Here is a 14,606-nt window from a genome sequence, read left to right as displayed (position 1 = left end):
TTTTGGAAATAGCCTGGTGGAGTAGATGGATTGTGCGGGTAGACGGCAGAACGCGTTTTGCCCCTGGACCTGTGTGGAGGTGGTGTGAGAGCTGGAATAAAGAATTGCTGTTTGAACCTACAAAGCTGTGAGTGCCTCGTGATTCTGGTGCCAAGCCGAGACATTGGCTTTGGCATGAAGCTAAAGAAAGTTGAGAATGTGGGACACTGTAGTAGCTTCTCCAACCCACCCATAGTGCAGAAGAGGAAAGATTGGACACCTGGTTCAGTCCCAAGGTCAAAATCATCAAGACAAACAAAATTTTCTTTTACTTGAAGATGTATGGGACTAGAAATATAGTTCAGTGGTAAAGCACTTGCAAGGCCCCAAGTTCAATCCCGAATACCACAAAGTAAATGAAAGAACAGATACTCTAATATTGAATATGTGCTTTTACTGAAGAGTATTACATTTTTCCCCCCTCATGTTCTCTTGCATCATCCTGGCTTGGGGTGGGACAAGTCCCAGAAAACAATTGGGAAGAGGTAGGGTCTTTTATCAAAACCACATGGTTACTATCACATTTGATTGATTCACTGGCAGCATCACATAATGTTTCCTTATCGCCCAACACAATTTTGTCAACTCCAGTGATGGGCTTATATTTTTGTTTACATCCTTATTGTCATGGAGCACACAATTGCCAAATTGCTCAATCTTTATAATCTCCTTAGAGCTTGCTTGCTTTATTTGTTTATTTACTTGTTTGTTTGTTTATTTATATTTGCAGTACTGGGGATGGAACCCTGGGCCTCATACATACTAGGTAGGCACACTATTACTGAGCTACATCCACAGTCCTTTTTTAAAATTTTAGTCTCATTAAACTGCCCATGCTGGCCTTGAACTTTCAATCCTCCTGCCTAAATCGAGTAGCTGAAATTACAAGTATGCACCAACACACCCAGCTAACATTTAAATAGCTGTAAGTGTGGGTAAGAAGCTTAGAGGGAGGACAGTTAAAAGTTTTAAGACATATTATATATGTATTGAGTAAATTTCTATATATAATGGCTTAAGATGAAAAGCAAAATAGTTGTGGTGGGGCACACCTGTAATTCCAGTAACTTTGGATGCTAAGGCAGAAGGACCACAAGTTTGAGGCCACTCTGGGCAAATTAACGAAACCTTGTCTCAAAATAAAAAATAAGGACGTAGCTTGGTGGTAAAGTGACCCTGGGTTTAATGCTCAATGATGCAAAAATAAATAAATAAAGTTTAAAAAGCAAAATAGAAAACACAGTCATTCACCACAAAATGAGGCTTAAGTCAACAACAAACTGCATATATGAAGATGGTCACAAGAAGTTTATAATGGAGTAGAAAAACTTCTATTGTCTAGTGCCATCATAATCATCCTAACATTGTAGTACAATATATTTATTATATGCTTGTGGTGGTGCTGTTGGAAACAAACCTATTGCACTGCTAGTCATATGAAAGTATAGCACATACAATTATGTATAGTACATAAAATTTGGAAATGATAACAAACATTACTGGTTTATGTTTTATAAAACTTATGTTATAAAACTTCTTATACTTTCTACATTATTTTATAATGTGCTCTTTCTACTTGCTAAAAAAGAATTAGTATAAGACAGTAAGTATGTGGCTGGGTGTGGTGGTGCACACCTATAATCCCAGTGACTTGGGAAACTGAGACAAGAGTATTGCAGTTTTGATGCCTGCCTTAGCAACTTAATGAGGCCCTCAGGACTTAGGGAGACCTTGTTTCAAAATAAAAAATAAAAAGGGCTGGGGATGTAGCTCAGTGGTTAAGCACCTCTGGGTTCGATACCTCACACCACCCCGCCCCCACAAAAAAAAAGAAAGAAAGAAAAAAGGAAAAACAGTATGCAGTATTGTGTCATCAGCAACCCCCTACAGTTTGTGTTTACTGTGTCCCTTGAGATCATCATTGTCTCTTGTGCTTGATTTAATCTTGTGTTATTTTGTTCAAAATGGCCTCTAGGTATACAAAATCCATTCTAATTTTGAAGGTAAAATACTTCTTTGATTTATATGGAAACAAAATTAAAAGTGATGAAGGAGGACAAAAATGAAAAATCAGGGGTGGTTATTGTTTGCCAGTCAGGCATGTTCCAATCTGCCATAGCTATAATCTTGAAGAGCAAGAAGAAAGTGACAGAATATGCTAAAGGATCTGCTTCATGGAAGGCAATTAAATTAATAAAAATACTATAAAGGTCTATACTAGACTGAGAAACTTTAAATGACCTGGATTGAAGATTGACTAGACCCTGTGATGTTCACGCAAGGATTCAATCCCTGACCATGCATTTCTTAGAACACATACCTGCTGTTCAGCAATGTATGACTGTGCTCTGCTGCCCTGCCCCTAGTTCTTCTACTAATTGCCCTAGAATCTACATAGCTCTAAATAGCTTATTATTTCTGGATTTATCAATCTGAGGTAACATACACTATACATTGATTTCTAATACAAATTATTTTTCATCCTTTCCAATTTTCCCATCCACGTCTTCTAATTAAGTAGTTGTTTGATTTTGACTTGTCAGCCACCATTCCTAGGTAAGTTATTTAACCCTCTGTGGAGCAGTTTTACTCTCTCTCAAATGGAGAAAATCTGAGTACTTCAAAGGATTGTTGGGAGGATTATGTGAGTAATTAACATATTCCTCAACATTAATATCTCGTTCAATCAGGTGACATACTATGTACTGATTTCTTACTGTATAAGTTTCTCTTGGATTTTCTTCCTTCTTTTCTCCCAACTTTGCACCACTAAACTTTTAGGAATTAAATAATGTAATTAAATGAGTTTATTTATTTCAATCATTCTGCAACCAAAATGAAGATTTCTGTGTTACATATAGAATGATTTTGAAAATTGAAACCCCAAGAGTATTTGGACAATGTTAATAATATTTACTTCAGAGTGAAGCAAAGTAAGATTATATTTTGTTATAACATTAATACCCTGCATCAAGATAAAAATATTCTTACATTTAATTAGCTATTCAAATCATTCCCTTATTTAGTTTGCTTGTTATTTAAACCATCATTCTTATAAATCTTTTATTGCTTACAGATAATTCTGATTGCTTTTCTATTGCTTTGCTGATAAAATAATCATAATTCTTTATTACATGCTGGTTTTCCAGCCTGGGGGAAAAAAAAATTTCCAGCCTGTTTAAATTGCTCTCTGTTGCAGTAGTGTTCCAGGACCTCTTTTATTTTTTGCTTACTTCTGGACAAACTTTGTCCTAATTTTTCCCTGTCTTAGTTTAATTGTTTCCATGTTTTCTCCTTATTTTCAGTTTGATTACATGTTTTGCTAAACTATGTATTTAAATAACATTTTCAAAAAAGATGATTGAGAGGTCAGTTTTCTGAATTCTTGCAAGTATAAAAATGTTCTTTGTCTTCACACTTGTTTGATAATTTGGGCATAAAATTATAAGTTCAAAATGATTTCACACAGAATTTTGTAAACATTTTTCTTCAATATCTGCTCATATCCATTATTACTACTTAGAAGACAGATGACAGCTGGGTTATCACTATTCCGTAAGTGAACCTGAATTTTCTTTTTGGAAACTTCTATACTTTTGTCTTTATCCCTGGTAATCTGAAATATAATGAGGACATGTGTGTATGAAATATTTTATTTGTCACTAGGGGAAAGGATCAGGGGTGGGAAAGAGAAAATACTGGGGAATGATATTGGCCAAATTATATTGTTGCACTGTGTGCAAGTACAGATATGTACTAGCAAATCCCACCATTATGTTCAACTATAATGCACAAGTAAAAATATGGAAAAACAATCTGTTTTACTTGTTATATACCTACTTCATACCCCACAGATATTTTAAGTTTAAAAATTCTTTTTTTTGGGGGGGGGGTACCTGGGATTAAACTCAGGGGCACTTTACAACTGATCATATCCCCAACACTTTTTATTTTCTATTTTTAAACAGGGTCTTACTAAGTTGCTTAGGGCCTCACTAAGTTGCTGAGGCTGGCCTTGAACTTGGAAGTTGTGATCCTCCTGCCTCAGCCTCTTGAGTCATTGGAATTACCGGCATGTGCCACCCTGCCCAGCCAGTTTTAAAAATTTATTGTTTTCAGTCTTAAGAAATTTCATCTCTTTGAGGTGAAAGATCTCTTCAAAAAATTATAGAACTCTAAAGAAAAAATTGAAGAAGACCTTAGAAAATGCAAAGATCTCCCATGTTCTTAGATAGGCAGAATTAATATTGCCAAAATGGCGATACTACCAAAAGCACTATAGAGATTTAATGCAATTCCCATTAAAATTCCAATGATGTTATTCACAGAAATAGAAAAAGCAGTCATGAAATTCACTTGGGAAAATATTCTTAATTGGCCCAGAATAGCCAAAGCAGTCTTCAGTGAGAAAAGAGAAGCAGGAGGCATCATAATATCAGATCTTAAATTATAATACAGAGCTATGGTAACAAAATTGGCATGGTATTGACACCAAAACAGACTTGTAGATCAGTGGTAGAGAATAGAAGACCCAGAGACAAACTCACATAAAAACGGTTATCTCATTCTAGACAAAGGCACCATAAGCATACATTGGAAAAAAGATAGCCTCTTCAACAAATGGTGCTGGAAAAACTGGAAATCCATAGCAAAATGAAATTAGACCCCTATCTCTCACCCTGCACAAACCTCAACTCACAGTGGATCAAAGACTTAGGCACTTAAACAGAGACCTGCACCTACTTGAAGAAAATGTAGGCCAAATCTCCAACATGTCAATTTAGGAACCCACTTCTTTAACAAGACTCCTAAAGCACAAGAAGTAAAATCAAAAACCAGTAAATGGAATGGTATCAAATTACAAAGCTTCTTGTTGTGAGCCACACATGGGCTGTGTGTATGAGCTATGCTCATTTGAGTGATATGAGGGGACTAGTCTGGCTTTGTGTGCTGATTGGGCTATGCAACCTAAGTATGCTTTTTCTCTCACTTTGCCTGTGATCCCACACAGCACCTGAGATGCATGTGACTCCAAGATATCAATCAATCTGCTGACAACAAGACATCACAAAGCAAGGCTCCACCTTTTGAAACCCTATCCCTTGCCTTATTTGGATGGAATATTCTAGCAAATGTCTTTTCTCTAATGAATAGAGGGGTTCTGGGTGCTCTTGCTCTTTTTCCAGTGCTGTCCATCATGGAGCCGACCCTTAAGATTGCAGAGCCATACTACCCTCAACCTTAGAAACTCAATGTTTGCATGGTTTCTTTGCCATTTTCTTAGTTATTGCTGCAGCCAGCTCCTTTAAACCCAGCTCATCTCCTCAGCCAAGCCAGCTGGTGGGAGCTTTTTCACAGTAAAAGAAACAATCAAGAAGGTGAACAGAGAGCCTACAGCATGAGAGAAAATCTTTGCCACCTGCACCTCAGTAGAGCATTAATCTTCAGGATATATAAAGAACTCAAGCTGGTGTGGTGGCACATGCCTGTGATCCCAGCAGCTCAGGAGGCTGAGACAGGGGGCTCACAAGTTCAAAGTCAGCCTTAGCAACAGCAAGGCACTAAGCAACTCAGTAACACTCTGTCTCTAAATAAAATACAAAATAGGGCTGGGGATATGGCTCAGTGGCCAAGTGCCCCTGAGTTCAATCCCTGATACCCCCTGCCAAGGTCAATGCTTGGCACCAGAATCACGAGCCACCACACAGCTTTGTAGATTCAAACAGCAATTCTTTATTCCAGCTCTCACACCACCTCCACACAGGTCCAGGGGCAATCGCGTTCTGTCTCCCGCACAATTCACCTACTCCACGAGGCTATCTCCAAATCCCATTTTAATCTCACGAGAACTCAACGGGAACAAGCAGCAGGAACACCCTAATCCCAGCAATAATCTTCAACCGCCAACTTCCCTAAAACCCATTATCTTAAACTGGCAACGCCTTAAACTCAAGGAGCCGGTTACTTCCTCAAACCTGATCAGCTCTAAACCCGGATCCGCCTTGGTCCTTGAGCAAGGTCACCTTATTAAAGCATGCATGCAATGTCCCATCGAATGTCCTCTAAGCAGCATGGGGTACGCTTGGCAAGGAAATTTCGATGCGTCATTCCTACTTGGTAATGGCCCTCAGCAACCCCCAACTTAAAAAAAAAAAAAAAAAAAAAGAACTCAAAAAAACACCAAAAAACAAATAATCCAATCAATAAATGGGCAAAGGAACTGAATAGACACTTCACAAAAGAAGAAAGACCATAGGCCAATAAATATATGAAAAAATGTTCAATGTATCTAGCAATTAGAGAAATGCAAATTAAAACTACACTGAGATTTCATCTACTCTAATTAGAATGGCAATTACCAAGAATATAAGTAACAAGGGGCTAGGGATGTGGCTCAAGTGGTAGCGCGCTCGCCTGGCATGCGTGCGGCCCAGGTTCGATCCTTAGCACCACATACAAACAGAGATGTTGTGTCCACCGAAAACTAAAAAATAAATATTAAAAAAAAATTCTCTCTCTCTCTTTAAAAAAAAATAAGTAACAATAAATGTTGGCAAGGATGTGGGGAAAAATGCACACTCCACATTGTTGGTGGAACTGCAAAGTAATGCAACCACTCTGGAAAGCAGTAAACTTGGAATGGAACCACTCAGGAAACTTGGAATGGAACCACCATTTGACTCAGTTATCCCACTCCTTGGTACACACCTAAAGGACTTAAAAACAGCATACCATAGTGATGTGGCCACATCAATGTTTATAGCAACTCAATTCACAATAGCTAAACTATGAGACCAACCTAGTTGCCTTAAAAAGATGAATGAATAAAGAAAATGTGGTACACATATATACACAATGGAATGTTACTCAGCTATAAAGAAGAATGAAATGGTGGCATTTGCCTGTAAATGGATAAAATTGGATTACATTATCATGCTAAGTGAAATATGCCAATCCCAAAAAACCAAAGGCCAAATGTTCTCTCTGTTATGCAGATGCTAACTCATAATAAGTGGGGGCATGGGGAGGAGGGAAGAATAGAAGTTTACTGGATTAGACAAAGGGGAATGAAGGGAAATGAGGGGGATGGGAATAGAAAAGACAGTAGAATGAATGGGACATTACTTTCGTATATTTGCATATGAATATGAGACCAGTGTAACTCCACATCATATACAACCATAAAAATGGAAAGTTATATACCATGTATGTATGATATGTCAAAATACATTCTACTCTTATGTATAACTAAAAAGAACAAATAAAATTTTTTTAAAACACAAAGAAAACCTTAAACACACACACACACACACACACACACACAAAAAAAAAAAAACCCAAAAAACTATATAGTACCTGTAGGCTTAACTTACACTTACTGAATAAAGTTTTAACCCAAGTGTGATAGTGTGCACCTGTAGAAAAAGAAAAAGAAATAAATTTCACCACTTTGATAATTTCTTTTCCTCTGTTTATTCAAGTCATTCTTTCTGAAGTACATATTAATTGTGTCAAGTTTTGACATTTCCGATTGAACCTCCATTGACCTTTTTTTTTCTTTTTTTCACACTTTCATTCTCTATATCTTTGTTCATTCTGAGAAATATTCATTGTTTTTTGTTTCAATAATTGTTTTTCTTTTCAAAAATTTTTGTGTCTTGTGATGATTCAATTTTTATAGTTCCCACTCTATTTTTTCTAACACCGTTTTAAATTTTTCAGAAGATACTGGTTTATCAGCATAACAGGTTCTCTTCTCTTTCTCAAAATGGCTTCATTTACTCCTGTTTTTGTTTTGTTTATTTTGGCATTTATGTTCAGATTGTGAATATTCTTCATACTTCTGGTGATGTGTTCTTGTTAATTATACTTAAAAAAATAAGATAGGTTAGTAGGTGTGGATGGTGGCATGGATTTCTCCTGCAGTGTGTTGCTTCTTTCATTAATTTCTTCTTTAACCAGCACCCATGTGTGTGTAGATGAGTGAAGGTAATTGGTTAGTCAACTTTATTCAGATTTTTCTGGAAGAGAGCAAGAGGACAGTTTGAAAAACCACCAAAGACTTGGTTTTAGGACATAATTCTTACAGTAGACAACTTACAGTAGAATTCCTACAGAAGTCTACCTAGAAGCTCTTTAAATTTCTTTAGGAAACAGTTGTTACTCTTAGCCCTGCTGGTAATGCCATTTTTCTTCATATGCGTAAGATATGAGGGCCCTGGAGCCCAATCTGAAATCACAGTTGTATTGAAGCAAAATGAGATGGACCTGACTGACCACCAAACCAGCCCCCAATTCCCTCTCTCTTCTATGCCTCCCTTAGTCTCTTTCACCTTTCTCTCATCTGACTATTTCATACCAATTTGGTTTACTACATACTTCAGGAGCATGTAACAAATGATAAGACATTAAGGAATTTTTGTGCCACACTTGAATGTATCAGCACCACATAAAAATAAATAAATAAATAAAGGTATTGTGTTCAACTACAACTAAAAAAAATTTTTTTTAAAAAGGACCTAGAGAGTTACTATTTGGGCCAATATTTCCCAAGGTAGCTATAGAATTTCACATGTTTATGAATAAAGGGAGATAAATCAACCTAGGTCTTAAACAAGGGCTGGGAATCCTCCCTGTAGTAAACCAGGGCTATTCTCTCAAATTAAAGTTGACTTGGAAATAGGATAGCCTATGTAGAATTATAGCTCTGTTGAGCAGGGTTTGGTGATGTATGTCTATAATCCCAGCTACTCAGGAGGCTGAGACAGGAGAATCACAAGTTTGAGTTCTGTCTGGACAATTGATTGAGACTCTGTCCCAAAACAAAAATTAAAAAAAAAAAAAAAAAGAGCTGGGGATAAACCGGGCATGTTGGCGCATGCCTGTAATCCCAGTGGCTTGGGAGGCTGAGACAGGAGTAACGCAAGTTCAAAACCAGCCTCAGCAAAAGCGAGGAGCTAAGCAACTCAGTGAGACCCTTTCTTTAAATAAAATACAAAAAAAGGCCTGGGGATGTGGCTCAGTGGTCAAGTGCCCCTAAGTTCAATCCCTGATACCAAAAAAGAAAAAAAGAAAAAGAAAAAAGAATTGGGGACATGGCCCAGTGGTAGAAAATACCCAGTACTGCCAAAAGAATAAAGAAAAGAAAGAAATGAATTATAACTCACTTGAATCTTATGGACTACCCACAAAAGCTCATGACTTTAAACTTGGTCATGATTCAGGAGTTTGAACAAACTTCAACATAAATGTAAATCCTTTCTGGAGGTAAGAACAGATGATTCCCAACTTCCGATGGTTAAATTTACAATTTGGGGGGCTTTATTATGATACTAAAGCAACATAAATCTAGTAGAAACTGTACTTTGAATTTTGATCTTTTCCTGGGCTAGTGATATGCAGCATGGTATTCATTCAGCTAGTCAACAATAGCTACCAGTTAGCCATTTGATCATGAGGTAAACAATTGATATTCTTTAGTGTATTGTACTGCTAAGTTATGATATTTGATAGGTTAGGTGTATTGAGATATTTTCAAATTACAATGGGTGGATTAGGACACAACTCCATTATAAGGTGAGGAACATCTATATCTTCAAAACATTTTTTCAAATATTTATTTTTCAATTGTAGTTGGACATAATACCTTTATTTTATTTATTTATTTATTTAATGTGGTGTTGAGGATCAAACCCAGGGCCTCACACGTGCTGGGTGAGCACTCTACCGCTGAGCCAAAACCCCAGCCCCTCTTCAATGCATTTTGTTTTCAAACTCTGTGCTCAGCAAACATAAGTAATCAGGTACTACTCCAAATTTGTTTCTGTTATGGTTGGAATCTAGAATGTTCCCCGAAGGCTCTTGGGTTGAAAGTGTGACCCCCAATGCATTATTGTTCAGAGGTGGGGTACAGATTAATCCACTGATGGATTCATAATTTAAATGGACTATTGGGAGGTGGTGGAAACTGCAGAAGGTGAAACTTAGTAAAAGGGAATGGGTTCTTGGGTACTCTAATTTTTCCCCAGCCCCTTTCTCTTGCTCTCTGCTTCCTGGCTCCTATGAGGTGAGCAGCTTTGCTCCACTGCACTCTTCTACCATGACATTCAGCCTTACCTCAGGCCCAAAGCAATGGGGCCAGCTGACCGTGGACTGAAAACCCTGAAACCATGAGTCAAAATAAATCTTTCCTCCTTTAAGATGTTTTTCTTAGGTATTTTTGTCACAGCAACAAAAAGTTAACAGTCTCCAAAAAGCTATCAGAAAAATTCGATATTTGAATTACTAAGTGCAGATTCTAAAAACACCACACTGACCATTTAAAGAAATAAAAGTCAAGACTGAAAATATCTTCAGATAATAGGAAATGATGAACTATACTGTCCAGAGGTAGTTAAGTATAGAGGATGGATCAGTCTTTTAATTCTGAGAATCTAACAGGAGAGGTGGTAGCCTCTCAAGGGCTTAGAAAATGATAGATAATAACAAGAACTGACATACTTTAAATATTTACTGAATACCATATGTACTCATCTGCTAATGATGATGTAACAAAATGCCACAGATTGAATGGTTCAAAAACCCAACTACTTTTTCTATTTTTTACATACTCAACACAAAAAATATAGAAAACTTCAAATAGTAGATATATGGGGAATTTCCTCACACACCAAGCAACTCTTCAGTGGAAATCAATTGTGTGTTCTACAATTCAATTCTAATATTATCTACATAGAGTCAGATTTGAACCCCACAGTTTAAGAACTTAGTTCCAAAAGACTGCTTCACTTTGCTGGGCATGATGGCTCAGGCCTGTAACACCTCTGCTTGGGAGGCTGAGGCAGGAGGATAACAAGTACAAAGCTAGCCTCAGCAACTTAGAGAGAATTTCAGCAACTCAATAAGGCCCATCTCAAAAATAACATAAAATAAGATAAAATAGAAAGGACTGGGGATGGTAAAATGCCCGCTGGGTTAAATCTTCAGTACCAAACAAACAAACAAAACAATTTCTTTCACTTCAGGTACCAATCAAAAGTCTCAGTTTGTGCTTTTGGCTAACTGGCTATAAATTGGAATTCCTATGACTCTGGCCCCCACCACAGGTTTCATAATTTTCTAAGATGACACAGAGAACTAAGGGAAACACTTTTATTTATCCAATTATTAGATTAGCTATGACGAAGGATACAGATGAAGAGCCAAATGTAAGATGTGCATCTCTCTGGGCATGATACCCTCCAAGTACTTCCACATGTTTAGCAACTTAGAAGCTCTCTGAACTCTGCCCTCTTCAGTTTTTATGGAGGGTTCATTACACAGGCAAGATTGATTTCAACATTGGCCTTTAGTATCAGTGTTGAAAGTTCAAGTCTTCTGATCTCACAGTTGGCTCCCTTAGCAACCAGTTCCTATCAAGAGGTTATTCAAGAGTCTGACAAAGTCAGCTTATTAGAGTAGGAGCTATCACCTAGGAAATTCCAAGGGTTTTAAGAGCTGTATATCAGTAATCAAGAACAGTGACCAATGTGTGTATTCCTTATTATTTCCTATGTAAACACATTTATTTTCTCATAGTTTTGAAGGTCGGAAGTCCAAGATCAAGGTGCTGACAGTGTTGGTTTTTCCAGAGACTCCTGCCCTTGATATGTGGATGCCTGCCTTCTTGTTGTATACTCACATGGCCTTTCCTCTCTGTGTATGCATCCCTAGTGTTCCTCCTCCTCCTCCACCTCCTCCTCCTCCTCCTCCTCCTCGTCCTCATTCAAATACCAGCCATGGATGGATGAGGGTCCCATCTTTATAACCTCACAAAATCTTAATTATCTCCTAATTAAGCTCTATCACCAGATAATATTCTTACTGAACTAGACCCATTTTTGCCTGCCACACAGTATGCCAAACAAAGAAACAAGATTTGCAAAAGATAAGGAGTTTATTTATGAGGTGATGAAGGGTGGGGATAAGAGAGCAAGTCTTAAATCTACCTCCCCGAGGAGAGGGTATAGGGATATACATATATATAGGAAAAAGAAGCAAAATCACTTAAGGAATGGGGAAAAGTGATTGGAAGTAAAGAAATCAGTAGTCTAGGCATGTGTAATCACTCTTCATAGCTCTTCACAATAAACATGTTCAGAAATTTATGGCATTCGCATGATCTAAGGGAAGTTTTCAACTCCCTAATGTCAAATAAGTCAACCACTGAATATCTGCACAGGCCTAAGTGAAGTCAGTGGTTTCAACAAAAGTGGCCTTCAAGCCCCTGATAAGTAACCAGGTCAAGAGGTTTATTATTATGATCCTCAAGTCAGAGAAATAACCTACAGTAATTCTAGTAGGAGACTAGTAATACATTGTTTAGTTACATGACCCCCAAAGTTAGTGACGTAAAAGGCAAGTAACTAAAATCAAGTGTACTGAGTTAAGTCTAGAGGGCTTTTTCAGATTTTCCCTTGGTTTTACAAGTATACTGGGATGGTATTGCTCTGAACTACAAACCACCTCCCTCTCTGGAGTCAGTTTCCTACTTGCACATTTGCCTTTCGAGTGACTGAGGGTCTTGCTTGGTATCACAATCCCTTCTGTGGCTGGATTATCTTATCATGCTTCCTAATACCTGCTGCTAGAACTCGAAAATTCTGCCCATGTAGCCATTATCTAATACGACCAAAGAATTCGTGACCATGTTCCCAAGTTCAGATACCTAGCTTTCATCCAACTGTGTGGGTCTATCTGAGCCTATTGTGTACTGAGGTCACAGACACTTTAGAATAAAGCTGGGACTACTGATGCCCCTGACATTGGTATTTGGTAGGCTCTAGCCACACTAATTAAGAAAATAAGTATTTCACAGTGAGAAGAGATTTTCTTAACTATCCTATTGTAAATTTATATCTTCTCCCAATAAGACCCCTTGAGAAAATATAAGTCCCACAAACTATACTTTCCCTCCATTGTAGTCAGCCTCTGCTTTGATTATTATTTCATACCTTCAATTGCACATTGGTTTTGGTTTCTTTGATGGCTATTCAGCAGAATGCTTTGGTCAGCATCATTGTGGGTATCCCTGAACTTGTATAAGACCAGTCATTCTGTGCACACACAAATTACTATTATAGCTTTCATCTTAAATGTCCCCCAAAAGTTTTGTGTTTTAAAGGCTTGGTCCTCAGCTCCTTGTGCTGTTGGGAAGGTGGTGGAGCCTAGTAGAAGGAAGTTATGTCATTGGGAGGGTGCCCTTAAGAAGGAGATTGGGATCCCAGTCACTTATCTTTTTTTCTATGCTTCTCAGCCACCTCGGGATGAACATGCCTATTCTACCACATGCTCCTGCATTTGCTCCTGCCATAATACAGATGGTGCCACAGGCCCAAGGAAACATAATCATATACTATGGACTGAAACCTCTAAAACAGTGATCTAAAATAAGCCTTTCTTTCTTATAAGTTGATTATCTCAGGTATGTTGTCACAGTAAACACTGTATGTGACACCCGTAACATACACTAAGCATGTCATTTGAATGTGTTATTGATCTTCAAATACCCACTTTATTTTATAGGTAAGCATTATAAAAATAGTATTAACATGTTCTTATGGATTTTGTATTCTGAAAGTATCAACTACTTGAAGTATACATTTTGAGCCAACAAATTTTTACAAAAATTTAAACAATAATACTATCATTATCATAATTGTAATTTTTGCACTTATTTTACAAAGTTATTTGGTGTGCTATAATTCATGGCATCAAACAAAATAATCTTCAGGAATTGTATTTCACTTTTAGCTATGTAATTTAATTGGTATAGTGTAGACTTTGAAGGAAAAAAAATTCCTTGAGATATTCTTTTAACTGTCAGGAGGGATTAAAAATATCATATTTGTTTTTCTAACTTAGACATTGGAATTGATTTTTCATGTTCTTATATAAACTATTCAATCAACATGGAATATCTGCTGTCACATTTATGAAAGACTGCTGAAAAACTGAAATGTTTTTTTACTGTACTTGCAGATTATAATATTAGCATGGCAGGACTTACTAACAACTAATGATCACCTGCAAAGAAGTAAATTTTGTGTCGAAACAGATATATGGAGAAAGGGCAAACATTTCTCACATGATTCCAGCCACAAAGATCCTCCTGTCATAACTCCAAGGAAGATTCTGAAATTGGTAGGTGCATAGTGAGAAGGAAATGGAAATTACGAGACATTTTTCCCTTGAAGCTTAATCTATGTCCCACTGCTACATTTTTAGATCTAAAGTTTAAGACATTAAACATATTTGTATAAGACAAAGTAGTTTTTGAAAATTAATTAAAATAAATGTGTATGTATAAAAACAACATTTTTTTTGGGGGGGGGTAGTCTGGGGATTTGACCTGGGGGCGCTTTATTAGTGAGCTCCATCCCCAACCCTTTTTATTTTTTTATTTTTTTTCGGCGGGGGGGGGGGGGTTACTGGGAACTGAACTCAGGGGCACATCGCCAGCCCTATTTTCTATTTTATTTAGAGACAAGTTCTCTCTGAGTTGCTAAGCACCTCACTTTTGCTGAGGC

At 37.3% G+C, this 14,606-nt stretch overlaps 1 long non-coding RNA gene across 1 annotated transcript; it reads left to right on the top strand.

Annotated features, from left to right (window-relative positions):
• Positions 1–2,352: 2,352 nt before the first annotated feature.
• On the top strand, positions 2,353–14,284 carry LOC144365883 (uncharacterized). The gene is made up of 3 exons (XR_013424613.1): positions 2,353–2,476; positions 13,334–13,501; positions 14,059–14,284. It is a non-coding gene; the product is annotated as an uncharacterized LOC144365883 (long non-coding RNA).
• The last annotated feature ends 322 nt before the right edge of the window (positions 14,285–14,606 follow it).

Source organism: Ictidomys tridecemlineatus, chromosome 8, assembly GCF_052094955.1.
Source record: "Ictidomys tridecemlineatus isolate mIctTri1 chromosome 8, mIctTri1.hap1, whole genome shotgun sequence".
NCBI classification, from domain to species: domain Eukaryota; kingdom Metazoa; phylum Chordata; class Mammalia; order Rodentia; family Sciuridae; genus Ictidomys; species Ictidomys tridecemlineatus.
Note: the sequence above shows the minus strand (reverse complement) of the source record. Positions and strands in the feature narration are given on the sequence as shown.